The sequence below is a fragment of the Lygodium microphyllum genome, chromosome 18 (genome assembly GCF_053477565.2).
Source record: "Lygodium microphyllum isolate KBCC chromosome 18, Lygodium_microphyllum_v1.1.10, whole genome shotgun sequence".
NCBI lineage: Eukaryota > Viridiplantae > Streptophyta > Polypodiopsida > Schizaeales > Lygodiaceae > Lygodium > Lygodium microphyllum.
The window spans coordinates 26,880,051-26,906,357 of NC_141152.1; the positions used below are offsets into that span (position 1 = coordinate 26,880,051).

General features: G+C 36.7%; 1 pseudogene; it reads left to right on the forward strand.

Moving 5' to 3' along the window:
• The first annotated feature begins 568 nt into the window (after positions 1–568).
• Positions 569–24,594, forward strand: LOC148020698 (proline-rich receptor-like protein kinase PERK1 pseudogene; annotated as a pseudogene).
• Positions 24,595–26,307: the final 1,713 nt, after the last annotated feature.

Below are 26,307 nucleotides of genomic sequence, written 5' to 3' on the forward strand. Positions count from 1 at the left end.
GGATGTCAATGATTAACTCATACAAATCACCACTAGGAGATTATTATCTAAATGCATTATGCGTTGTTATTTTTCGCGAGGAAATCAAGGATGCATTTAGAGAAGTCCACCTTTTATGCAATATGCGTTTAGAAGTGCAAGCATTTTCAAATGCACGACATGCACTAACTTCATAAACAAATGAATAAATGCATTTAAACTTTTCCTAAAACCCGTCATGCTTAACGCATCCCTTTCATGCGAGAATACAATTGGAACCTGGGCATGAGGACTCGTAGCGTTGTCCACGCGTGAACTTGGGTTGGAGGCTCCCGCATGTGCGCCTCGCATCCTTTGTTTGGGGGCCATCGTTGACGTGGATCCTTGACTCTATAAACTTGTCCTTGCCTTTATCCGATCTCTGAACTTCCTCCAGGCTTGGCAAATCAGCCTCAAAAACTGCCTACTCTCCCCCTTGTGCAGGAATTTCCTTTACAAGATGTGGTTTATGAAAAACCCAAGAAAGGCCGTGTGTACAAGGCTTATGGAAGCCTTTATTTAGAAGCTTCTAAGATTTTGAGGTACAGGGATGACGTGGGAGGAGGAAATGATTGGGAAGGGGGAAGATGACGACAAAGGAGCTGAGGATGATGATTATGAAGGTGATGGTGATGGAGATGAGGCGGCAGTGGGCCAGCGTGGCGGTGGCAGGCAGCGTGGAGGAGGATGGCGGTGGCCTGGTTCCACAGGCGGGCAGCACGATCACAATCTTCTCTCCTCCCTTCAGCAGCAGCACGGCTCCCTCCTCTTCCCTCTTCTCAAGCCTAAGGGGGAGGTTCATATAGTTAGAGGGGGGGAGGGGATAGCCATACACGTGGCTATTGCATGCTTCCTCCTTCCCCCGTGCTCTCCTACTTCTCATCACTCCTCTCACACTCCCTCTCCCCCTAGCATTATCCCTTTTTCCCTCTAGAAGATGTGTTCTCATTCGGGCTTGCGGTCTTCAAGCCACGGCCTCTTATGCATGTCACAGAGCTAGAATTTATCAATGTACGCGGGGTAATCACTTAACCACCACATTTATCAATGCAGGGGATTATTTTAGTTTTCTTTTTGGCGTGGATTACGGGCCTTCAATATTTTGAGGTGAAAATATTAAACTCCATTCATCAGCGGTGGTCTTTAACACAAGATCCTCTTGTCGGCCCTCCTTCATGTTGTAGATAGTGCTCTTCTATTTTTCCTACAACCCCTTCTGTGGCCTTACCTCTAAAGCCCCTGTATCCCAATCTTGTCTGGCTTTCATTCCCATTAGCCATGGTCGCCCGAGAATGAGTGGATAGCCTTCCCCCTTCACTGGCATCACATACATGTCAAGCTCCAATTGCACTCCACACACCTTTACCTTGACTTTCTTTATAACTCCCAAACAATTTACTACTACATTGTTAGCCATTTTGACCCCAAATTCAGTAGTTTCATTTACCTCTAATCCCAAACGATGCATCAACTTTTCCGTCATGACACAAATCTCTGCACCTCCTTCCACATATGTCTTTGATACTCTCTGCCCATTGATTTTGGCTTCCACTAGAGGCACAATATCTTTCGTCTTTCTAGCCTAGATTGCATTCACATGTCTATTCTTCATGGGTCTAATGGTTACCATCTTTGACCATTTTCGCCGCACTGTTGGAGATAGATGTAGTAATTGTGGCCATGAACCTTTTGGTCCTTGATCTCTCACATCAGCAAGAAAATCATAAGCTCTAGTACCTTTACCCAGGGAAAAATCATCTGGCTCAATGTGTTGGCGTGAGCGAGCCCTCCTCTTTTTACTACTGCGTGTCTTTGCAGCCTTTGAAGACTCTGCCTCCTCATCCTCTCAATTCTACGGGCTTTCTTCACCGGCATTGCTTCAACCTTTGCTACTTTGGCCTTCCCTTTGACATCACTCTCATCCTGATATCACGATTCTCTGGCGAGGCTGGACAGGCAAGGGTGGCACCTCTACAAGTGGTCGAGGATGCTAGAGAACTTGAACCGGCGGTGGAGCCCTAGATTTGGTGGAACAAGCCTCTCCCTAGGTGGTGTCACTTTTTGTCCCCTCCTTCTTGGTTGGAATCCATTTCCTAGCAAGTGCCTGGGATGAGGGAAAAAGTACATACCATGGCCAGTCTCCCTACAATTATAGCAAACATACTCTCTTTCTTGTCTCCTTGGACCTTGATTGCCTTCATTTGTGAGGGGAGGGGGCCGTACTCCTTGTACTAAATTCAATAAAAGTCTTTCAAATTGATTAGTAATGCGTTATAGGAGCTCTTGCTATGGTATCTCTGGTTCGGGTGGGGCCTCTGCTATTTCTCTAGGCATTGGCATAGTTGGTAAAACCTGCATGGGCTCAACGCCCCCCTTCAATTGGGCTTGATACTTCAATTTTCTGTCTTTCTCCTTGGCATAAGTGACTGATTCTTCATAGGATGTGGGAAACTTTCCTTTGACCTTCTCCCTTAGTAGAGGATGGAGTCTGGCTAGAAAAAAATCTTTCTTAAGGCAATCAGGTACTCTTTCTCCCTCGGCTAAGAAGGCTGTCCATTTATCCCACAATTTTATAAACATGCCTTCATATGCTTGGTACTCCCCTGGTAAGGTTTGACAAAGATCTAAGAGCTATCTCCAAATATCTTTATGTGGCTCTGTATCTTGGTACTTGTGCATGAATGCCGTCTTAAGATCCTCCCAATTACCCCTTGTAGCCTTTGGGAGAGCTTGATACCACACTCGAGCATCACCCTTTAGAACTAAAAAGAATGCCCGTACTTTGGTTGCTTCATCGTCCCGGCCTGTGACTAGAAAGGCCATTTCTAAGTCATCCAAAAATTCTAGAGCTTTCTCCCCTTTGTGGCCAAAAAAGCTTGGAAAACCCATGATAGGAAGATGTTGATCTAGCTCAATACAAAATAAATATGAACACATCTAGGCCCAAGTCATATCTTATTAAGGGTAGAATAAATGGATTCACAGATGCATTAATCTCAGCAAGACGACGAGGGCCTAATAAGACCCTTATAATATTTTAAAACTTGAGCTTTGTGCTAACGATTATATGCACAGTTTGTCTAGCAAGTGAACGGATAGGTCCATACAAATCTCTATGGTTCATGGGATACACTTAGAGTAGAATGAATATGTGCACATTAAAGGAGATGTTATAATCCAAAATAGGGAGTATTATGGGATCAGGGAACAACAAGATCTCTCTCAACCTCTCAGCTCCAAAATAGAAGACCAACCTTTGCTGAAAATGCATCTTTCTACTAATGCAAACATCCACCCGAATGTTTTGAGCCAATTAAAAGTTGTAGAAAGTAGGAGTAGTCATTTATGCATTAACTACAAATTTTCACTACAAACTTTCATGAAGCGTGTTGCTGAAGCTCTGGCCTCTTAGATCCCACCATTCGAGAGATGCAAAGGATTTGCTCACCACTGATTAGCGTAGCTTTGGTGTGACCATCATCAGCCTTATAAAGTTCATAGGCTTCGATAGCTACCTTCTCAATTACTTTGAGTCTTCTTGCTAGTAGTTGTTGAAGCACATCACCATATGTAGCCTCTCGCCAATACCACACCCCATTGATGTGTAACTCCCCCTCCAAAAACTTGTTAATCCCCAAATTTGAAAGTGCATTCACCACTTGAAGACGAGGCTCATTTGGGAGTGTCTTTACACTAGATACCAAAGCACACACAATGCCTCGACCTAGAGACTTGATGAGAGCAAGATTTCTCTTGAAGCAAAGAAGGGTGTGTGTAATTAACTTGCTTTACCTGCATACGTGTCGTTTGTTGATAAAGATTCTTCTTCTCTCGAGCTTCTTTTGGAGACCATAGTGGTACTCTTGAGCAATGAATTCCTTGAATAGGGTTTGATGAAGATTCCTTCTTAGTGATTCCTTGACAAACACTCGTTGAAGAAGAGGACAACTCCTTAGATGTTTCTTCCTTCATAGAAATTGTAGAGCATAGCTTGAGAACTCCTCAGTGGGGGCACAAAAAATGAGGGCAAAAATGATGAATGGGTTGCCTCTTACCCATCCAACCTCCAATCCTCACTAAGAGAACTAAAGAGGAGCACCACCTAGCCAAAGGGAGGATGGACTAGGACATCCCTTTTCTAAAAGAGAATCAAAAGAACCAAGACACAACTTCATAAGAGAGAATATATGTACTAGATACCATATTAGAACATGAGAGAGAGAGAGATGAGAGGAGAGGGAGAGAAGAGGAGAAGAGGTAAAGAAATTTTGCCACTATGTATTCATGGAATGAGAAGGTGAGAAGAGAGGGATACAAGAGGAGAAGGCGTAGAGGGAACTTGCCATTAGGAGAAGAGGTAGAGGAAGCTTGCCATTATGCTACATAATAAAAGAACTCACTCATAGCTTACCTCAAAGAGATGGACTAGCATGAGGGTATTCTAGAGTGCTCTCATGTGCTTGTCATTCTCCTTTCTATTGTCCTTGTCATTCTTTACATCTCGACGGGCTCCTTATATAGCCTCCATGAGAGATTAATAAGCTAATCTTCTTGATTAACATAACCCTAGATGATGTATGGCATCTTTAAAAATATGGAGAATAGTGGATGGGACAAGTCCCCACCTTGGTCATCATGCAAGAAGCCAAGGGTGGTGGTAGACAAAATAGAGAAAGGGAGCTAGATTACAAGAGGTGGGTTCCCAAAGCATATCATTATATATTTACAAGAAGGATAGAATGGAAAGTTAATGTGGTGAAAGAGAGAAGAAAATTGCATGTAGCCAGCAGTCTGCGCCTTCGTAACTTCAAATCGATGAAGAATCTAAAAAAAGTTTCTTTTGCAACTTTGTAGACCAGGTCGAAAATGATTGGGTATCGTGGGGATTTTCTTGAAATTCGTGTTTCATTGGGAGTTATTGAGACTATAAAAAATGGCTTTCAAAAGCTGCTTTGACTTTAGTCCACCATATATATAAATACATATAAGCATGTGACAGAAGGGGCCCATGCTTGTAAGCTTTTGTGTAAGATCCAAATGACACCATGATGTGGATATTGACTTGTGTATTAGGGTGAGGTGTCCTCTAATGATGGTGATAGATTCCAAATCTTAGTGATGCAGGCGGAACCCATGTGTAGTTGGAGGCTAGTCCTTTGAAAAATCTATGCACTCACTCAACTCCTAGATGTAATCCATTTCCATCTTCACTAAAATGACCATCCCTTTTACCCTTAACATTGGCATCCCTCCTAAGAACTTGTTCCCCCCATTTGCTAGAGTTATCATAATCGAGAAGCAATGTAGCATACCTAGTGCTTGAAGAGTAAACCCAAAGTGATATGGTAAGGCTCTTGATAGGGGTTTTGGCCAAATTTTGTGATAAAAATTCGGTTTGTAAAAAACCCAGATCAGCATGTCTTCTCAAATAATGTATTTCTCAAGAAAAGCAAGTTCCAATCTATGTGACATACCAAGTTAGATGTGTATGTATGACTCTTAATCCTAGTTTCTATCTCATTTCTCATAATTAAATTCAATGGTTTAAGAGAAAGTACTTATACATAACTCAAAAACAAAATAAGTAAGGAGTAGAAACTCCTTTTATCCATGTAATTTGAAGTGTCCTAAAGTAGTATGCAACTTGTTTTCGTTGTAATTTTCTCCTTTGAACTCAGAATATAGATGTATGGATACTCAAATCCACCGAATCAGGTGTATTTGACAAGGGAACGCGGGCCAAATTACGAAATTAGTCTTTTTGTAAGATAAAATGATGATTTTAGGTCAAGCATCGTAAAAAGTATGTTTTTAACTTTCTACCACTCATATATACTATTTCAATATTTTTAATATTTTTAATTCAAAAATATAATAATATCTATTTAAGGTTTGATAGTTTTACAGAGAAGATCCTTACATACATGGATCCCTCTTCAAAGCTTTGCTATCTAACATGGATTAGGAAAGATAAATGACATTTGATCTCTTTAATCATTTTATTTTTAAATATTATTTATTACTTTCAAATAAAATTTAGACTTATTAAGCTAAAATTTCAAACTTATCTTTTGCATTGCCTCTATATTTAGTATTGTATCATGAATGTGGTTGTAAATCTTGAGCATCACTTGCATGAGTATTCAAATTCAAATTCATATGTATCTTCATAAGAGTAGAGTCTTCAAATTGGAGACTCTATTAGAATTTATCCATATTAAAGAGTATTTTCAATAGCTCATATAATCTTCATAAAGTTTTCATAAAGAGTCTTCTGGGTAGCTAGACATATTCTTTTATTCTCATTTAAAGTTGTGTCTTTTGCAAGATACTTATATGATATCCCCTCCAATGAAACTCTTCATCTTAATATCTCTCAAAAGAAGTATTCAATCACCATCGATAATATAACATCACAAAAAAAGTCTCGCATAATAAGATTGAAGCTTCCCATTTCAATGTTTCTATAATATCCATCATGATATTTATATATAAGACGATATCATAGAATATGAATCAACACATTCAAAAGACTAACACTCTATATATCACCATCATGATATGTATTATATCTATATCTATAGAATAAAATATATTTGATATTTCATAGTAAGAGAATATAAATATTTGTAAAATATATCATTTGCAAACACAAAATAGAATTGAATTTTCTTCCATCTCTCTCTCTCTCTCTCTCTCTCTCTCTCTCTCTCTCTCTCTCTCTCTCTCTCTCTCTCTCTCTCTCTCTCTCTCTCTCTCTCTCTCTCTCTCTCATAGTTACATGTATATTCTCTCATTTAGTCCACCCTCAATAACAATCACATTATTTATAAATAATATAACTTTAATTTTTACAATATATGTAATTATACTTTGTTTAAATTAAAAAATAAAAAATAAATGATAAAGAATATTTAAACATACATAATTACATACACCACCTTATAATGTAGATTTCATACTATCTAATTACAAAATAAAGCTCATGAAGTAATTAGTTTACTTAAAGTATTTGATCATAATACCTAGCATTTATAAAAAATAGCTCATTCTTAAGAATCACAAAATGACGACTCTAGTGAATTTAAAATACTCTAGTGTATGCATTTTATTTATTTTACTTTCTTTTATAATTCATATAGTTTCGAAAAGAATGAATATAGAAAATATGTTGAAATTTATCCGCATAAGTAAGAGAAGTAAGAGGTTATCTATTGAGTGTCATATAACTTGAATATTCTTATGATAGTTACACTATATATTGCTCAAAGTTGTCCAAATAATATGGTCATATATGATTCTTACTCTTTTTCTCCAAACAAGTTTTGAGATTCAATACTCCATGAAACATAATATAAGAATCACCATATAATAAATAATCCTCATAAAGTGAGTTATAATTCACCACAAAATTAAAAAGATAAACCTATGAGTTGCAACAAAGGAGTTTAGATACCACCCTTTCTCCCTCATGCTACTTCTATATTTAATTTTTTAGAGCATGCGTTCTATACAAAAACTAATCCTATGAAATAAAGTAATTTCTTAATAGAAAAACTCCATTCACTTTTAAAAGAATAAAAAATATTGATCACATCATTCTCAAAGAAAATCTTGACTAGATTCGAAAAGAGAATTATCTAAGCTTGGATCTTGTAATAAAATATTTTTATTTAAAAATTTATAATAAATAATTAAATATTCTTATTAAATTTTACTCTTAATATTTCTAAAAATAAAATTTTAACTAATTAAGAAATATTTTATTTTTTATTTTTACTAAAATAAAAAATCAACATTTTAAATAAAGCTACATAGATTTAAAAATTATATTTTAATAAGATAAAAAGCTATTATGCTTCACTATATTTGAAAATTACTCTACTCATAAAGTTAAAAAAAAATCATCCCTATTAGGCATATAATTATATATCGAATCTATATTGATGACTAAGGTGTGATTGTATTTTTCTATTCTTTGTTTGTCATTTAGTACAAAAACAAGTTGTATTCTACTTCAAGATAGTTTAGACTACAAAGACACATGGAGTTCCTATCCTTACTTCTATTATGTATGATTTATTTCTCTTAATTTGTTGAGTTTGATTATGAGAATGAAGATCAAAAGTAGGATTACAAGTCATGCATACACATCTAACTTAGTATATCATATCAGTTGGAATGGGCTTTTCTTGAGAAATACATTGTTTAAGAAGACATGCAATTCACAAATTCATATAGAAGAGCTAATTGAGGCAATTTTTATTCTTCATCTTCATTCAAAAATTTGAGATTGTGATTGTGATTAAGAGTGAGAGTAAGATTGAGATCCCGTATTATGTGCATGATATAAGCTCGAGGACGGTCAAGAGGTTCGAGCTCCATATTGGAGTGCATGTTATGATGTTTCATTGTTCCTACTCTATAGACTTGATCAGATATTATATCGATTTCTCTTCTTCTCTAGTTTCCCTATATTTCTCTTCAATATTTAGTTTGATTGGCTATATGATTTATCATGACTATGAAAAGTCATGTTACACAATGCCTATTCATAAGGTGGCAAGGGTTCTACAAGTTTCCAAGTAATCCTTGTATTGGGCAAGGTCCCATGTGGAAACCAACAGAGGAGATGGAAATGGCTTATTCTCATTTGCAAGATATTGAAAGCAACCATAGAGCGGTACTATTATCTAAGAAGTTAAACAAATGGTTTACGTGTTTTGGGAGACAGATTCCCGTATTTCTCCTAATTAGAATGTCATATGTAGAGAAAGATTAGGAAAGAAAACTCGCCTCAAACATCCAGGTCCATCTACTTGATGAGCCTTCAATGTAATAATTATGCTCAAATATCTTAGATTCAATCTATAATTTAGTATACATAGCATTGTTTGTATGTTGCTATGATACCTTGCATGCTACTTTTTAAACATCTATCATATTTTGTAAGAAGCTGGGAAGACATGTTTTAGTGAGAGAATTACCAATAATACCTTTGGGCAATGATGGATTGTAAGAACTTGGAAATGCATGTTTTAGTGAGAGAATTATTAATAATACTTTATCACACTGATATAGGTAAAAAAGATGTGAGACATGTAAGTTTTGATATCTTTTTACCATAATACAATTACTATCTCTCATCTCACTTGCTTGTACTTAACTTTCATGGCTTCTTTCTCTTCTTTCCTATATTTGTAGTCTTTCTCTCTCCTCATCACTCATTCTCTCCTCTTTTCCCTCTCTTCAGCTCTTCTTTCTCTCATGTCTCAACCCTCTCCTTAACATATTCCTAGCAACAATTCATTGTAGTGTTGACTAAAATACACATGTATTGACTAGATAGCATATAGGTTAATATGGATTAGTATACATGCCTCCAACTAAGAAACTTATAGGTTAATTCATTAATATTAGTGTTGAATAGAATATATATGAGTTTCCTAGCATATAGATGATTGTTAACTAGCATGTAATTTCATGTTATCTATTAAATTTTGCTTCTTGTAACTGTAATGATATCTCTGTGAAATAATTTTTTTCCTCATCCTCACTCAATTTTTCAAACATCCTCAAAGACTGTATTTCTACTTCTAAAGATAACAAGGATTCTCTTCCATAAACCATCTTAAATGGAGAAAATCCTATACTATCTTTCTTGGATAAACGGTAAGACCATAAAGCACTTGGTAGTTCAATATCCTATGTTCAAGGACCGTCTTTTGTCATTTTTTACAACATTCTTATTATACCCACCATTGAATAGCACATTTAGACCATTACACAATGGATAATATGGTGAAGCAAACCACTTTATTATCTTCATTTTCTCACAAAGATAATCAATCAACTCTCCGTTGAAGCCTGGTCCCCTATCAAAGAGAATCTCCAAAGGTGTCTCGAGCTTGCAGCACATGTTCTCATATAAGAATTTACCCACATCAATGGCTCTAATGTTTTTAATTTCTTTAGATTCTGCTCAATGAAAAAGGTGACCAATTGCATTCAAAATGTATATCTTTCCTCTTTATGCATGCAGTAATGGACCAATTGCATCTATTCTCCATTTTTCAAAAATGTCATAAGTAAGACCTTTTTTTCTTGTTTCTGGTTTTAATATTTTCTTACTTATTCTTTGACATTCTTGACATGATTTACACTAGTGATTGACATCTTTATGCACACTTGGCAACATATATCCTTTAATTAATTTTTTTAAAGAGTTCTTTTATTTGAAATTCCTTAAGTTCAAATATCCCTTTTATAACTCTCCTTGAAAGATTTAAGCTATTTACTAACTATGGAAATAATGTATAGTTTGTCACAATTGTAAAGGGTTTTGGTACCTCCTAAACTTTCTGCAAGCAAATATTACACTAATCATTACCAATTTAATTTCAGTATAAGTTCTTTCTACTTGCAAAATAGACAAGTCTCATGTATCAAGAATTCTTTCCTTGTCACATAAGGATTGCTCCAATAGCATTTTCTCCTACTGATGGACTCACGAAAAAATCCCTTTTTCAATTAGCTACCTGGACCGATGATGCATGGCCTACAGTTTCCTTAACCTATTGAAATACTTCCTCAGCTTCTACTATCCACTCTAAAGGATCTTTCTTGGCTACCATTTGCAACAATGGATAGAGCAACTGAGACACCAAAGGTATGAATCTTGATAGATATCTTACCCTATGAATGAAAGTCATAAGCTCCTTTGTATTTGTAGGTGATACTAAAGTAACCAGAGCTTTAACCTTTTTAGGATCAGTCTCAATTCCATTTTCCAAAACCACACGACCAAGAAGTTTCACTTTTGGTTGAGCTATCTTGCATTTTTTTGTGGATTTAATTGACAACCATAATTGTCCATTCTTTGAAACACTTTGTTTAGCTTTTCACAATGTTCAAGTGTTGTACTATGTACATAAATATCATCAATGAAATATCTCACAAACTTCCCTAAGAAAGGAGCTGGATTACCCTCCCTTGATAGCAAGCTGTCCATTACTAAGTCCAAATGATAGAACTCTATGACAAAAACATCCCCATGGTGTTATAAAAGTTATTTTCCTCTCAACTTTAGGAGCAATGGGTAATTAAAAGTAACCTAAATATTCATCACGAATACTATACCTTTCATATCCTGCAATTGAATCCAAAATTTCATCAATGAAAGAAAGTGGATAATGATCTTACTTTGTGACCTCATTTAGAGGTTTATAGTTTAAATTTTTTTTCCAACCTCTAGTATTCTTTGGTGCTATGACTATTGTGCTTACCATTCAAAATGTTGAATAGGATAAATAAATCCTTCTTGTAAAAAATTTTCAACCTCTTCTTTACCAAACTCCTCTACACTCAAAATTCTTACTATTCCTTTTCTTATTTATCTCTCTTTTGGATTTACTAATTTCTTCCATCGTCCTCTCAACCCGGATAAACTCCTTTAGCAGCAATTGAGCAAATGTTATATCTACTCTTCTTCCCATTAAATCCTTTCTTAGGCCATAGTCACTTTCCCCTTCTCCTAAAAGGGATATCAAATGCATGATAATGTTTTGTAGGTTTTCTTTCTCTCTCCTTCGTCCTTTTCTCTTTTTTTAATATTTCTGCCTTTTTCTTCACCAGCCTTACTAGTCTCACGTTCATCTCTCTCTACAATTCTCCTCCTTTTGGTTGGTTGCTAGCATCACATCTACAATTTTATCATCCTTACCCTTTTTTTCAACAAGGATACAATTTATGGCAGTTTTTCCAGTTCTCTTCTTTCATTGGCTTTAGCGTTTGAGAAGAAGCACGGTCTTTAATTTCTATACCATAATCATTCTATTTATTGAAGTAAATGATACATATCCCCTCGTGCTCTTGGTGGATATGGACAATTTGTGCTCAATGTGACCTATCTCCCCATAGGAGTAACAAATCAATGGTTGTATAAAACATCCTCTTCCATTTCCTCCTCTTCCTCCTCTCATATTTTCCTAATTAGTTTGTCCCATCAATCCCCCATTACCTCTTTCTAAAGGCCTACCTCTCAAAGCTCCTAACCTCATGTTTTGCATTTGCCCATACAATTGATTCTCAACCTCTGGAGCTAATTGAGTATTATGTCTTGTTAAAATCTAAAAATTTTGTCCATCACCTTGCCAGTTTTGATCTTTGTTTTGGAAGTTAGTTGCTTTATATGGTTTTGTCTTTTTTATTTTCTTAAAATTTCTTTCTTTTCTATGGCAATCATCACTGCTTCCTCAAAGGTGCTTGGTTCCTTAATTTCTAATTTTATTCTCACCAATACTATATTAGGGAATTTGAAAATTTTCATGCGCTTTGGGAACCCCCAATACCTTTTTTAATTGACCACATGGTCAAATCTTGTTGTCTTACTTAAAGGTGAAGTTTACCCTAAATACTATATAAGGTACCTTTCCAAATCCCACTTGCAAATATGGATCAAGATTTAGCCACGTGGTCAAATATTTATCACTTATTTGAAATTGAGACTCTCTCTTAGCAAAAATTCCACAAAATGTTTTATTTTGAACATTTTATGTGCTCTCTCTCCTAGGCCTAATGATATTTTCTAACGTTCCCAAATTCGGGTGTATTCTAGAGCAAGACAATCTATAGTCTAGACTTATTTTTTCTAGCAGCTTTCTATTTTTTGCCAAAGGTCTTGTAAAGTTTTGATTTCTTTAAATTAGTCAAGAAAGTTTTGTTTTGTAGCTTCATATTCCATAGGAACAAGAGGATTTCTCAATTTGAGATTTTTTTAATAATCCTCAAACCAATTTCTACCTTCATTTAACAACTGAATTTTTAAATTTTTGAGTTTCAAGTCGAGTGAGTTATGTGCTAGATTATGCATCCAAGCTTTAAATTTTTGAGGAATCACTGAGGATCTTCTCTTGTTGTACTATGAAATTCTAAAAAAGAACTAGCCATTTGAGAATAGTCTCAAGTACAACAATTCACAATTCTCAAGCAAAGTCAATTTTGGCACTTCTTAGGAGGGGCACCAAAAGAATATGTTTCATGAGTGGTGTGTGAAGACAATCCTCTCACACAACCCAAAAACGAGATGCCAAGGAGTTCCAATAATGTAATTGATTTGTCTATATACTAAACTTAACGAGAAACTATGACAATTTATGGCCAAAACACTAGCACACCCAATTCACAATCCAACTTTGAAACTTCATATTATCACACACACACAATGACAACACATAAAATGTATAGGATTGACCACCTCAAAGGAAATAAGGAAAACCTTTTAAGAAAAAACTCACACAAAATCTTCATAGCTCATATTTTGGTTGTGATGATACATTGAACTATTTGCATCAAGCTTGTAGAAGTTAGACAAATACAAACTTGGTTCCAAAAGACTTGGGAGTGACCCTCCTCTCCTCACCATTCAAAAGAAAACATTCACAAAAGAAGGGCCCCCTCCTACTTATTCTTCCATGCTTATACAATTTCTAACTCCTTCATACACAACATATGCTTTTTAAAAAGCTTTATTGCTTTTCCTTTCTGTTTTCCTTTTGGTAAAAAACTTTGAATCTTTTCCATTTTTTGCGTTAATGTTTTTTCTTGTTTTGCAATAGAAATTGTTAAATTTTTTAGTACCATGTAGACTTCTTTTCAATGCGGCCATCCCCAGATATAGCAACCACCTTACTAAAGTTCATGAATACTTTGATGAATTTGGTTGCGATGATATACTACTTGTCTCCTTACACTAGCTGAAGCTTGGAATTAATCATGGCCTTCCTTCTTTGGATGCCTTGTAGGGTAGGGAGTTGTAGGGATACCGCATGTACTATGCTAAGATTAAGAGGAAAAAGCTCACGATATCAGGGAGAATCAGAACCTTGAGGACCTCAAGAAGGGATATGGAATTTATCATGGTGTGTCTCCATTTGCACTCTGCACGATGGTGAGGGTCTACTAATTAGTGCCTTGAGATGTACTTGCCACCTTGAATTCAGCTGATTACTACAATGCATCACCTCTTCATTAGACTAAGGGTCACATCTGAAACCACTTTGCCATCTTTCTTTCAAGTCCTATAGCACTGTGGCTACAAAATCAATTGCATCTCCTCATCAAATCTTGATGACCCTTTCCCCTTACTCAAAACTGACCCCTTGCATTGTAGATAATCTCCTACTCTTTCATTTGTTGATGAAGGCTCTTCATGATAGGCAAGACAATGCTACCCTCCTTCCCATCATTTCCCATCAAGACACAAGCTTGACAGCTCATGACATAGCCCTCCCAATGTATGTTAAATCTACTACTTTCTAGCTATCTTACATAGTCTCTAGCTCCACACATGATTGAAAAGGAGAAGAGTCTATTACAATCGATGGTGCTGCTCTTCATGAGAAGGTTGTTCCTCCCCTTCTTGAAGCTTAGATGGTGTGCCCCCAATAATTGTAGGCTACCATAAGACTAATTATAAGAGTGAACTTCCACATAATCACTTTTTTTCTTGCAAGGGCTATATGAGGTTTTCAAGAAAGATAATTTCCATTTCCCCCCTTGAGTCTTCAAAGAGTGTTGTCTTCCATACAAACCTACTTTTGATATAATGCAAAGTGACCTATCAACAGAAAAATCATGCTTTGAAGATGAACCTCATTCTCAGTCAGTTGTAGTATTTGAAAAGGTGCAAAGTCAGAACCAATGCCATGCAGTCACACAATCCATGCAATACATGAAAAGATGGATACATTGAAAATGTAGTGCCTAGTCTAACTACAAGTGCTCGTGAATTATGGAGGATGCAAACATATTTCCTTGATTACTTTACAATCCTTAACCTCACCTCGCATCAGCAGCAAAGAAGAAATGTTGTACTCCACTCCACCCACCCAAAGTCTCATAATCACTCAACAAAATTATGGTCTTCATGATGTTGACCAAATAAAACAACCTTGAACTCTCAAACTCACCCAACCACCTTTCCCGCTCATCTTTGAGTTCCTAATTTGGTGGTGAAAATCCCAAACTCTTGTATGTGCATGGAACTATGCATGTATAATGAAGGTGCTTTCTCAAGTGTGTGTGCATCTAAGATTTACTACATATAGTTGCAGCAGGTATCATGCCGTACTAGTGCTCAATGATGGTGTAACAAGTGCATCAACCCAACCCATGGTATGGAAATAATTGAAAAATTCAAGAGATGACCCTCGATTCTAGTGTATCTAACAAGTACAACATTGTTTCACAAGCGGTGATCAAAGATAATCCTCTCCCACAACCCAAAAATGAGACGACAAGGAGTGCCGGTATTGACTTTGTGTAAATACTATACCAAGTGAGATATTTTGAAAATTGAAAACCAAAATATGAGCAAAACCGATCCAAAATATACAACAAGTACGCCTCTTGCAGCCTCAATTACACAAAAAACACACACAGTGTAGAGCATCTTCAAACAATAAAGTCAAAAAGACTTGAGTCTAAAAAAAATAAACCTCTTAAATCTTCATACCTCCAGTTTTATTGTGATGAAACCTTCAACAACTTGGTCTTGTGATTGAAGATGTTTGCAAAGAGTAGGCCTAGCTTCAAAAATTTTGTATGTGACCCTCCTCTTCTCACATTCCAAGTCTTGTGCATGAGTCTCGGGGGGGTCACTCATGAATATATGTATATATAACGTGAGTTCAAAATAAGGGGTTTTTAAAACACCATTTTTATACATTTTTTACATACAGAAGGGTGTCATATAAAGGGGTTACTTACAGATTAAATAGAAATTAGTTGTGTTTTATTCAAGAAAAATTCACAGATTAGGATATTTATAAATAGGCCATGAATGCACATTATATAGAGAATCCATATATAGTGAACCCCCTGAGGCACGAGTCCAAAGAGAAGGGCCCTTAGTTTCTTTCTCTCTCCCTTTTATAGTTTTCCATTCTCATAAAAGATGTGTTTTTGAAAAGCTTATATCTTTTTCTTTAATGTTGTTTCATGGGTGGTGATCGAAGAAAATTCTCTCACAATGGGACAATAAGGAGTCCTAGTTATTTGATTGAATTTGTCTAAATACTACACCAAATGAGAAATTTCAAAAATCTACAACCAAAACAGGTCCAGCAAAATTGAACAACTATGCCTCTTTAGCCTCAATTTCACAAAAAAAAAAACACTCACAATGTGGAGCATCTACAACCTTGAACAATGTTAAGAATGCAAGCTTGAAATTTTTTTTGCATAAAATCTTCATACCTCTTTGGGGTTGTGGTAATACATTGAGCCTTGAACATTAGGCTTGTGGAAGTTTGATAAACATAAACCAAACTTAGAAATCTTATATGTGGCCCTCCTCTGTTCTCACATAAGAGGCAAGAAATAACAAACTCATGAGAAGGGCCCTTAGTTTCTCACTCTCCCCCCTTTATAGGTTTTTCTCCTTCTCTTATTTGTGTTATGCTTTTTTAAAGTTTAAGATTTTCTTTAGTTTTTCTTCAATGAAAAGCACCAAACCTTGGTGCTTTTGCTTTTAATACAGCTTGAACAAGTAGGCCGTCACCCTCTCCCATATTCAGAAATTCACGATATCCTCCTCTTGACAGCTCCCTAGCATCGATCTCTCATAGAAGTTTGTGTCCACACTTTGGTTGGCCTATGGAGCTCTTTATCTTCCATTGCATTCAATCCCTTTTGCTATAGTTTCTTATGTCTGATTCCTTAGTAGTAGCCGTCTCAAACCGTCTTCAAACTATCTGAGCCTCTAGCTTCTTGATATCATGATGATTGCAAAAATCCCCCTCTTTCTAATGCTATGGTCCAAGAGCATCATCCTCTGGTCACAGTCTTCTCCCTCAACATGAACTGATCTAAAGTCTAACTCTTTACGGCTCTCTCTGCAAGCTCAAACTTGAGCCAACACGTCATCATGACAATTGGCTTCCATGTTTTGATCCCCCCTCTTAAGCTTGATCACTATCTCCTTCTCTCCAAACTATGACTAAATCCATGGGTGAGTTATGTTTAACTTGTACTAGCACATACACTTTCTCAATCAAAACCATGATATTGTTTCAGCTATATAGCATATACAATCGTATACAAGGTCCACCAACCTATAACAAGATGCCAGATGGAATTGATATTTGTAACAAGATGCTAGATGGAATTAATATTTTTATGATAGTTAGCATCGCTAGAAGAAGTGTACCCAAAGATTGGTCTAAAGTCCTTGCACTCTTCAACTCCAACCCTCAAGCAACACTTTGACTTGGATTAATAGCACTTCATTTTCCTGTGCATCATTCCATGTGAAGTTTTCTCCCTTATATCAGGAGATACACTTCCATTAGCAGATTTGGAATTCTTCTTTGGTTGAAGAGATTTGATGAAATACTATAGTTTCTTAAAACCAGTGAGTCCAATGGCGAGTGAGGGTGACCACTCTAATTGAGCCTTCCTAGAAAAAGGATACATTACATAAAACAACTGTAACATATCGGGTTTTGGTGAGCATGTTAGGCCTTGAACAAATTAGTAAATAGACAACTCCTATATTGGTAAGATCATGCTTTCCTTCAATTTTATCTATCTTTGTCTTCAAACCCTCAACAAGCTGTTGCACACATTCAATGTCCATGCCCATTCAAGCCAAGTCCTCACTTTGTATCTATAGACCCAACAAGGACTTCGGGAAAAAAACTCTCACAAATGATACTTTAAACTTCTATAAGTCTTCTTTCTTTTCCAGGAATACTGGCACCGAAAAAAATTGACCTCGAGTAACAATAAGCACTTCGATGCTTCTTAATTCCTTCCTATACTTCCAAACTTAACATTGATATATCCTCCAATTATTGTTCCCATCATAGCACCTACAATTACTCTTTTGATGACAATCTTCTTTTGTTTTCCTAGTTTTGGTTTCATGCAAGTGTCCTAGTAAAAATATGCTTTTGAAAATGAACTTTGTGCTCAATCATATATGACTTCCAGAAGAAATGCAAAATTGGATCCATGATGCTAAGCAATCATACAAGCAATGGTATAGTCTAAAAGATGTATGCACTAGAAATATAGTGTCTAGCCTATCTACATGTGCTCGTGTGCTATGCAAGATGCAAACACAATTCATTTATTACTATAAATCCTTAAACTCATCTCTCATCCCTCAACAAATAAGGAATGTTGTACTCTACTCCACCCTCCCAAAATCTCACATTCTCTCAAGAAAATAGTGGTCCTCATGATGTTGACTAGGTAAGACAACCCATCTCAAAACTGAAGGTGTCCTACACGACCATGAAAACTCACCCAACCACCTTCACCCCTCAACTAGCAATTCCTATTTTGGTGATGAATATCCCATTCTCATGCATACAAAGAGCTATGGCTGCACAATGAAAGGTGCTCTATCAACTATGCATGCATCTAGGATTTGCTGCATATAGCTGTAGTGGGCATCATGCCATACTAGTGCTCAATGATGGTGCAAAACATACATCAACCCAACCCTTGGCATGGAAGTAATTGATAAAATCAGGAGAGATGACCCTGGACTGTTGTGTATTAGGCAAGTGCAATGTGAAGTGCTCATGAACCTACAATCCCTATGATGTGTAAAAATATTGAGAAGAAAATATACCTATTTCAAGATATCGAATAGCTACCAATAGAATCTAACTCTAACCTATCTAGAAAAATCCAATCTCTACCAAGACTATTAAGTTTTCATGCTAAAAAAATCCCAAAAAATAGGCAAAAATAACTCATGATCTAGAAAAACACAAAAAATCTAGCTACAAAATAATAAGACAAACAATCACACAACAATTAAGCTACAAAGATCCAACCTACCTAAAGTTTTTCTAGGGGGTTTTTAGTTTATGGGAAAGCGCTTGACATATTTAGCCCTCCCCCTAGTCTGCAAGTAGTCACGTGTAGTAGTTACTTTCATAAAGTGATGCTACATCTATCATCAATTTAGTTTCCTCATTCTTTTATTCTACATGCTTTTGTTTTGACAACTCTTCCAGTTGAATTGTCATCAACCTTGAGACATACTTCTTTGATATATATCCATTGATTCTTTGTCTATGTGTCTTTCCATCTAAATCTTCTAATGCATAAGTCTCATTTTTATATGTTTGAGTGACCTTGAATGGTCCTTCCCATTTCATTTGAAATTTCTTTTGGAAAGTATAATCACATTTATTGTTATACCTTAAAACCAAATCTCTTTTTTTATATTTTTATTTTTGATATTTTCATTAATTTGTTGAAGATTTCTTTCTTGACTCCATTCATAATGATCATAAGCCTCTTGTCTGTTCAATTGTGCTTCTTGTAATTGCACCAATCTCTCTCTGAGATAATTTTTATCATTACCCTCACTCAAATTTTCAAACATCCTTCATGCTAGTATTTCCACTTCTATAGGTAACAAGGCTTCTCTTCCATAAACCATCTTAAAAGGAGGAAATCCTGTACTCTCTTTCCTGGCTAAGCGAGAAGCCCATAAAGCACTAGCTAGCTCAATATCCCATGTTTGAGGATGGTCTTTTGTTATTTTTTATTACATTCTTATTAACTCAGCATTGGATCCCTCATTTAGAGCATTACGCTAAGGATAATATAGTGAAGGAAACCTCTTTTTTAACTTCATTTTCTCACAAAGATAATCAATGAGCTCTCCTTTGAAAGGTGGTCCCCGATCAGAAAAAATCTCTAAAGGTGTCCTAAACTTGTAGCATATGTCCTCATATATGAATTTACCCACATCAATGGCTCTAATGTTTTTAACTGCTTTAGCTTCCACCCAATGAGAAAGGTAATCAACTATAGTAAAAATGTATATCTTTCCTCTTGACATATGCAATAATAGACCAATTGCATCTATTCTCTATTTTCAAAAATTTCAAAAGAAAAAAATATTTTCCTTATTTTTTGTCTTAATATTTTCTTACTCATTCTCTGACATTCATGACATGATTTACACTAGTGATTGGCATCTTTATGAACACTTGGCCACATATATCCTTCACTTAGAAATTTTTGAAGAGTTATTTTGTAAGAATAATGTCCTCCACATGCTCCCTCATGATTTATTTCAAGAATATGATATATTTCCTCCTTCCAAGGTACTCTTCTCAAAATCAAATCCACTCCATTGGCTTAAACAATATCATTCACTAACTTATACCTTCCAATTCTTCTCAAAAACCCATACTTCTTTATTTAAGAACACTCAACGATACTCTCCCAATTAAGAGAAATTCCTCTTCAAATTCAAGGGTTTCTCTTCCTCTGTACAAAGGAAAATCTGCTTTCATAGCAAATACTTGATAGATCGCTTCTTGGGAAATATTACAAGCTTCTTGATTCTCTTCCTTGGGTATGTGTTTTAAACTCCAAGCCTCAATGTAATTTAAATCTCTTCGGATTCTATTACACATTATCTTAAGTTTGGGATTCTTGTTTTGCCAAAATCCAAGGATTTGCTTTATTAAAGTAAAGCATCACCTCTAATCCTCAATCTTTGAATTCCCATCCTTTGACAAAGTAAGATACCTACTTGCAAGGTTGCATATTATGCTTCATTGTTAATGGTTGCCTTAAGTCTAAAAGTTTCTTTCCTTATCAAATTTCCATGTGGATCATAAACTATAATCCCTCCTAATGATGCTTGATGTGCTTTTTGATATGATCCATCAAAGTACCTAAAAAATGAGTTTTCAATTTCTAGTTTCACTTCTTCTTTATCTCCAAATTTTCCTTTTAGCAAGAATGAACTTCCCCTACAAGTCAAAAGATCTACTATTGTAGCTTGAGTTGAATCCTCTACTTGAAATTGATTTAGAAATTCCTCAAGTTCAACAATCCATTTTATAACTCTCCTTGAAAGTCTTGAGTTAATCTAACTGTGGCAACAGTGTATAGCTTTTCAAATTGTAAAGGGTTTTGGTGGTAAATATCTTCTAAACTTTTTGTGAGCAAATATTATACTTATCATTACCAATTAAATTTTAATATATTTCCTTTCTACTTACAACTTCACTCGACTTGAAAAATAGATAGGTCTCATGAATTGAGAATTCTTTCCTTGTTGCATAAGGATTGCTCCAATAACATCTTCTTCTACTGATGGACTCACAAAAGTTTCCCTTTCCTAATCAGGTGCTTGGACTGATTATGCATGGCCTATAGTTTTCTTAACTTATTGAAATATTTCCTTAGCTTCTACTATCCACTCTAAAGGATCTTTATTGGCTACCATCTACAATGGATAGAGCAACTGAGACACCAAAGGTAAGAATCTTGATATATATCTTACCTTGTGAATGGAAGTCATAAGCTCCCTTGTATTCACATGTGATACTAAAGTAACTAGAGCTTTCACCTTTTTAGGATCAAGCTCAATTCCATTTTTCGAAACCACATGACCAAGGAGTCTCACTTTTGGTTGAGATATCTTGCATTTTTTTGGATTTAATTGACAACCATAACTATCCATTCTTTCAAACTCTTTGTGTAGTTTTTCATAATGTTCAAGTCTTGTACTATATGTATGTAGATATCATCAATGAATTCTCTCAAAAACTTCCTTAGGAAAGGAGCTAGCACTTTGTTTACTCTCCCTTGAGACCAAGAAAGCCCATTACTGAGTCCGAAAGGTAGAACTCTATAACAAAAAAATTCCCATAGTATTATAAGAGTTGTTTTCCTCTGATCTTCATGAACAATGGGTAATTGAAAGTATCTTGAATAGCCATCACAAACACTATAACTTTCATATCCCGCAACTGAATCTAGAATTTCATCAATTAAAGGAAGTGGATAATGATCTCTCTTTGTGATTTTGTCTAGACGTTAATAGTTTACACAAATTCTTGAGCCTCTAGTTTTCTTTGGTGCTATAACCATTGTACTTACCCATTCCGAATGTGCAAAAGGATAAATAAATCCTACTTGCAATAACTTTTCAAGCTCTTCTTTCAAAACATACATTTTTTCTAAAGTCAAAGGTTTTAGTTTTTGACAAAATGGCTTGGCATCTTCCTTAAGCTCAATTTTTAGCCCTTCCTCTCACATACCTTTGATTTCTGTGTAAGAAGTTTCAAAGATATCTAGATATTTATTAATAAATGTTTGGTATTATTTTTCTCTACTTCAATCAAGTCTAGAGTCAACATTTTCTCCAACAACTCTCTTTTTTTTTTTTTTTGAAAACTTGATGTTGTTTCATAAATCTTTCTAATTCCTCTAGTTTTCTTTCTTCATCTTCTTCGATCATTATGCTCTCCTTATCTTCTTTAGTTTTTACATTCATAACTTGAACTCTATTTGTTTCTTCCTTTGAAATTTCTTCTTCAAATGATAATTCTTCATCCTTTAGTAAAAATAACAGTCATTTTTCTTTAATCCAATGTACATACTCCACTTGTGTGTTTGTGTTTGTGTGTGTTTCAGTTTGTATGCATGTTGTGTGTGTGTCAGAAAAATATGAAAAACTGATGCGAAAGAGTAATATTATGTTGTCAATTACAATGATGAATTCCAAGAAAAGTGCAGGATATCGTGGAATTGAAGGAAGGCTCGGGAATTCGATGTGGATGCTGCGATGAAGTGGTTAGCTGTTCATCATTTGAAGCTCATGCTGGTTGGGGTTCTCGACGAAATCCGTATTTGAGTATATTTCTATCAGATGGGCAATCACTACATGAGGTTGCAGTAGCTCTTTTAGTGAAGAGACAGGATAGAGCTGCTGGTATAAGCCCAATGATAATGTTGACATTTGTGCAGAATGTGGTGATGGGGGGAGATCTTGTTCTTTGTGATGGATGCCAAGGAGCATAACACATAGAATGTGCTGGTCTATCCTGCATACCGGAGGGAGATTGGTTTTGTTCTCTCTGTCAAAACAATCTTGGGGGAGATAAGAGACAAGTGTCTAGAACAAGTGTAAGAGGTGGGTTAGGCTTCCTGTTTGGAAAGTTGGAGGGAAAGATAAAAAGCTTTGCATTCTCAAAATAGCCTTATCAATGCTATATTGAGATTGGGGCGGGGGAGGGGGGGGGGGCTGCCCATCTAACATGGAAAATTTTGGAAATTTACGGAGGCGCGGAGACTACAATCTCTATTCTCGGATACACCCTGTTTCCCCGGACCACCATAGCCTATCTTTGGCTCTTACAATTTTTGGGTACCACATGTAGTTGTGCCTGTCTCTTGAGCGGAAGAGGCGTCGGAGGATTATGTCAGCTTCTCTTTTCCAATGTTCAATGGTCTGATTGATCAAAAAAAAAATCAATGTCTTCATACATTACTCCTTCTTCCTCATCATCAACAACCTTCGCCCTGACCAGAATGTCGAGTGGAGAGGGGGGGAATCGAATCCACAACTAGAAACAGGTCATTGCTGTTTGTTGTCCTGGATGTGCATCGAATTGGGGGACCTGCTGATCGGCTCCAGCTCCATTGACGCAACAGTCCCATCAGGTGAATGTGGAGGCGGTCATCCGAGATGTGATCGGCCAGCTCCTTCTTGACGTGGATACCACCAACGTGGATTACATCGTTAATGTTCTCAAGGACAAGACTTTCGATTTTGGATGGAAAGGCGAAGGAGCATAAGAAGCTCTAGTGGACTGCTTGAGAGAAAAGATAGCAAGCAAACAGCACGACTCAAGCTTGCTCACATACAAGCATCAAAACGTAAGCAGGAGAATGCTCTGGCATTTGTAATCATGATATCCTGATCCTCAACGGAACGAGCACAAACACATTGTTGTTGTTAGGATTTTCTTTTTTGGTGGTTTGCTAGAACGCATCCTTCCCATCCAGCAGCTGGTGCGTCCCCATCCATGGCCACCTACAGATTTAACCGCCTCTCCTCAAAGTCCTCAGACGCCGAGCTTGGGAAATTCCATGCCATTGTTTACTTATAATGAGTTTTCAAAAGCCACACAGGGATTCTCAGAAGCCAACTTGATTGGTGAAGGAGGATTTGGATGTGTGTATAAAGGAATCCTACTTGATGGAAAGCTTATAGCTGTTAAGCAGCTGAAGACTAGGAGAAGCCACGGTGAAAAGGAATTCCAGGCCGAAGTGGAGATCATCGGCAGAGTTCATCATAGGCATTTGGTCTCCCTGGTAGGCTATTGTCTGGAAGCAAAGCAGCGGCTTCTTGTGTATGACTACGTCCCAAATGGCACTCTAGAATGCCATCTACATGGGAAGAATGGAAGGCCTCCAGTGAGCTGGGAAACACGCATGAAAATTGCACGAGGTGCTGCTCGTGGTTTGGCATACCTGCATGAAGATTGTCATCCTCAAGTTATCCACCGAGACATCAAATATTCTAATATTCTGCTAGACAACTGTTTTGAGGCACAAGTTTCAGATTTTGGCCTTGCAAAGCCAACATCAGATACAAATACACATGTGACCACTAGAGTTATGGGAACATTTGGGTATCTGGCCCCTGAGAATGCCTCAAGTGGAAAACTCACAGAAAAATCTGACATGTACTCTTTTGGAGGTTTGCTGCTGAATACAGTTTTGAAGTTTCTAAACTGAAACTTGTTGATGCAAAGCTACATTTTTCAGATAACTATGTTCTTGTAAGAGAATGTATCAGTGTGAAGATTGATTGGGTGTACTCTGGTTCATGCACTAGAGGGAAAATTGAAGCAATTAATGACCAAATTGAAGTATGGCCGATGGCTCAGTTGTACTAGTTGTACTTTGATGCCATAGTTTTGCAGTGAATGCAGTTTTTGTATGTTATACCAATTGCTCACAGAACTTCAATGTATTGGCACTGTATGGATTTCTGAGAATTGATCACAGGGATTGCTGCCCAGCTGAACTCATCAAGCCTATGTGCCAATGGCAAAACTGTTCTTGAACACCTAAATGCAAAGCTGGTTATGAGATACTACAGATTTTTCTGAACATGGACCTCATGTAATTTACTTGACAAACAATATAGTGATCTTTGGCATCAAATATTGAGTTATTGAGATCTTCTTGTTAGCCTCTTTCCTTGTTGTACCTTGAACCCCGTGTGTGAACCCGACGTGAAAGTGTTGCGTCAATTTTCAGCAAGATGGGAGACTCGCAAGAAGAGATGACAGATGACAATGTCATGAAGCATCTGTTTTAGTCATTTACACCATATAGGCTGCACCCATGCAGTCCATAGAGCAAAGGGCTGAGATCTTTCAACCAACAGAGTTGAGAGTTACTGAAAAATTGCAGAAATTGCAGCAAAGAAAAGAGTGCCAAGGTTGACACGAAGTATAAAACAGTTGATAAGAAGGTTAAGCCGGTTGCAGGGCCGCTTCCTCCTGATAGTGATGAGCAGATAGAAAAAGCTATGAAGCAGCCTATGTTGAGAGATCCTGCAAATATTGGACATAAATTTACAGCTGAAACTCTTGCAGAATTGAAGATTGGAAATGATGATTTCTTGCTTCCAGTGGAAAAAGAATGTTTTAGAGAGATGCTTGGACGTCATGGTAAGGCATTTACTTTCTTTCCTCATGAAATTGGCTGCATTAGTCCCGAATTGGTTGCGCCTATGGTCATCTTCACTGTCCCTCATGTGCCATGGAATATACGTCCTATACCTGTGCCTAGAGCACACTTGCCAAAGCTAATAGAGTTGCTAAATGAGAAGATTAAGATGGGGATTTTGGAACCCTCTTCTGCGCCTTATTCTAACATGTGGTTTACTATACCAAAGAAGAATGATACCTTGAGATTTATTCAGGATATGCAGCCCGTGAACAGAGTGACAATCAGGAATGTGGGAACAGGTCCAGTTGTGGATGAGTTTGCTGAGGCTTTTGCAGGACGAGCCATCTATTCCCTAGGTGACTTGTATTCTGGTTATGATCAGTTTTAGCTTGCCTTGGAAAGCAGGGATATTACTACTATGCGGACACCTATTGGTCTTGTGAGGATGTGTACCTTGCCTCAAGGTGCCACCAACTCAGTTGCTCATATGATGAATGCTATGCATAGAGTTCTACGAGACTATATTCTGCAGTATACCATGCCTTTCCTAGATGATGTGCCTATTAAGGGTTGTGCAGAAGAATAAAAGAATGAGAGTCTTGATTTGCAAGGATGTAGACAGTTTGTGGCTGAACACTTGGTTGCTTGTGAGCAAATATTGACACGATTAGAGGAGGTGAATTTGACTCTTTCAGGGCTGAAATCTGTCTTTGGTGTTAATGAAGTTATCATAGTTGGGCACATGGTTGGTTATTATGGCAGGAAGCC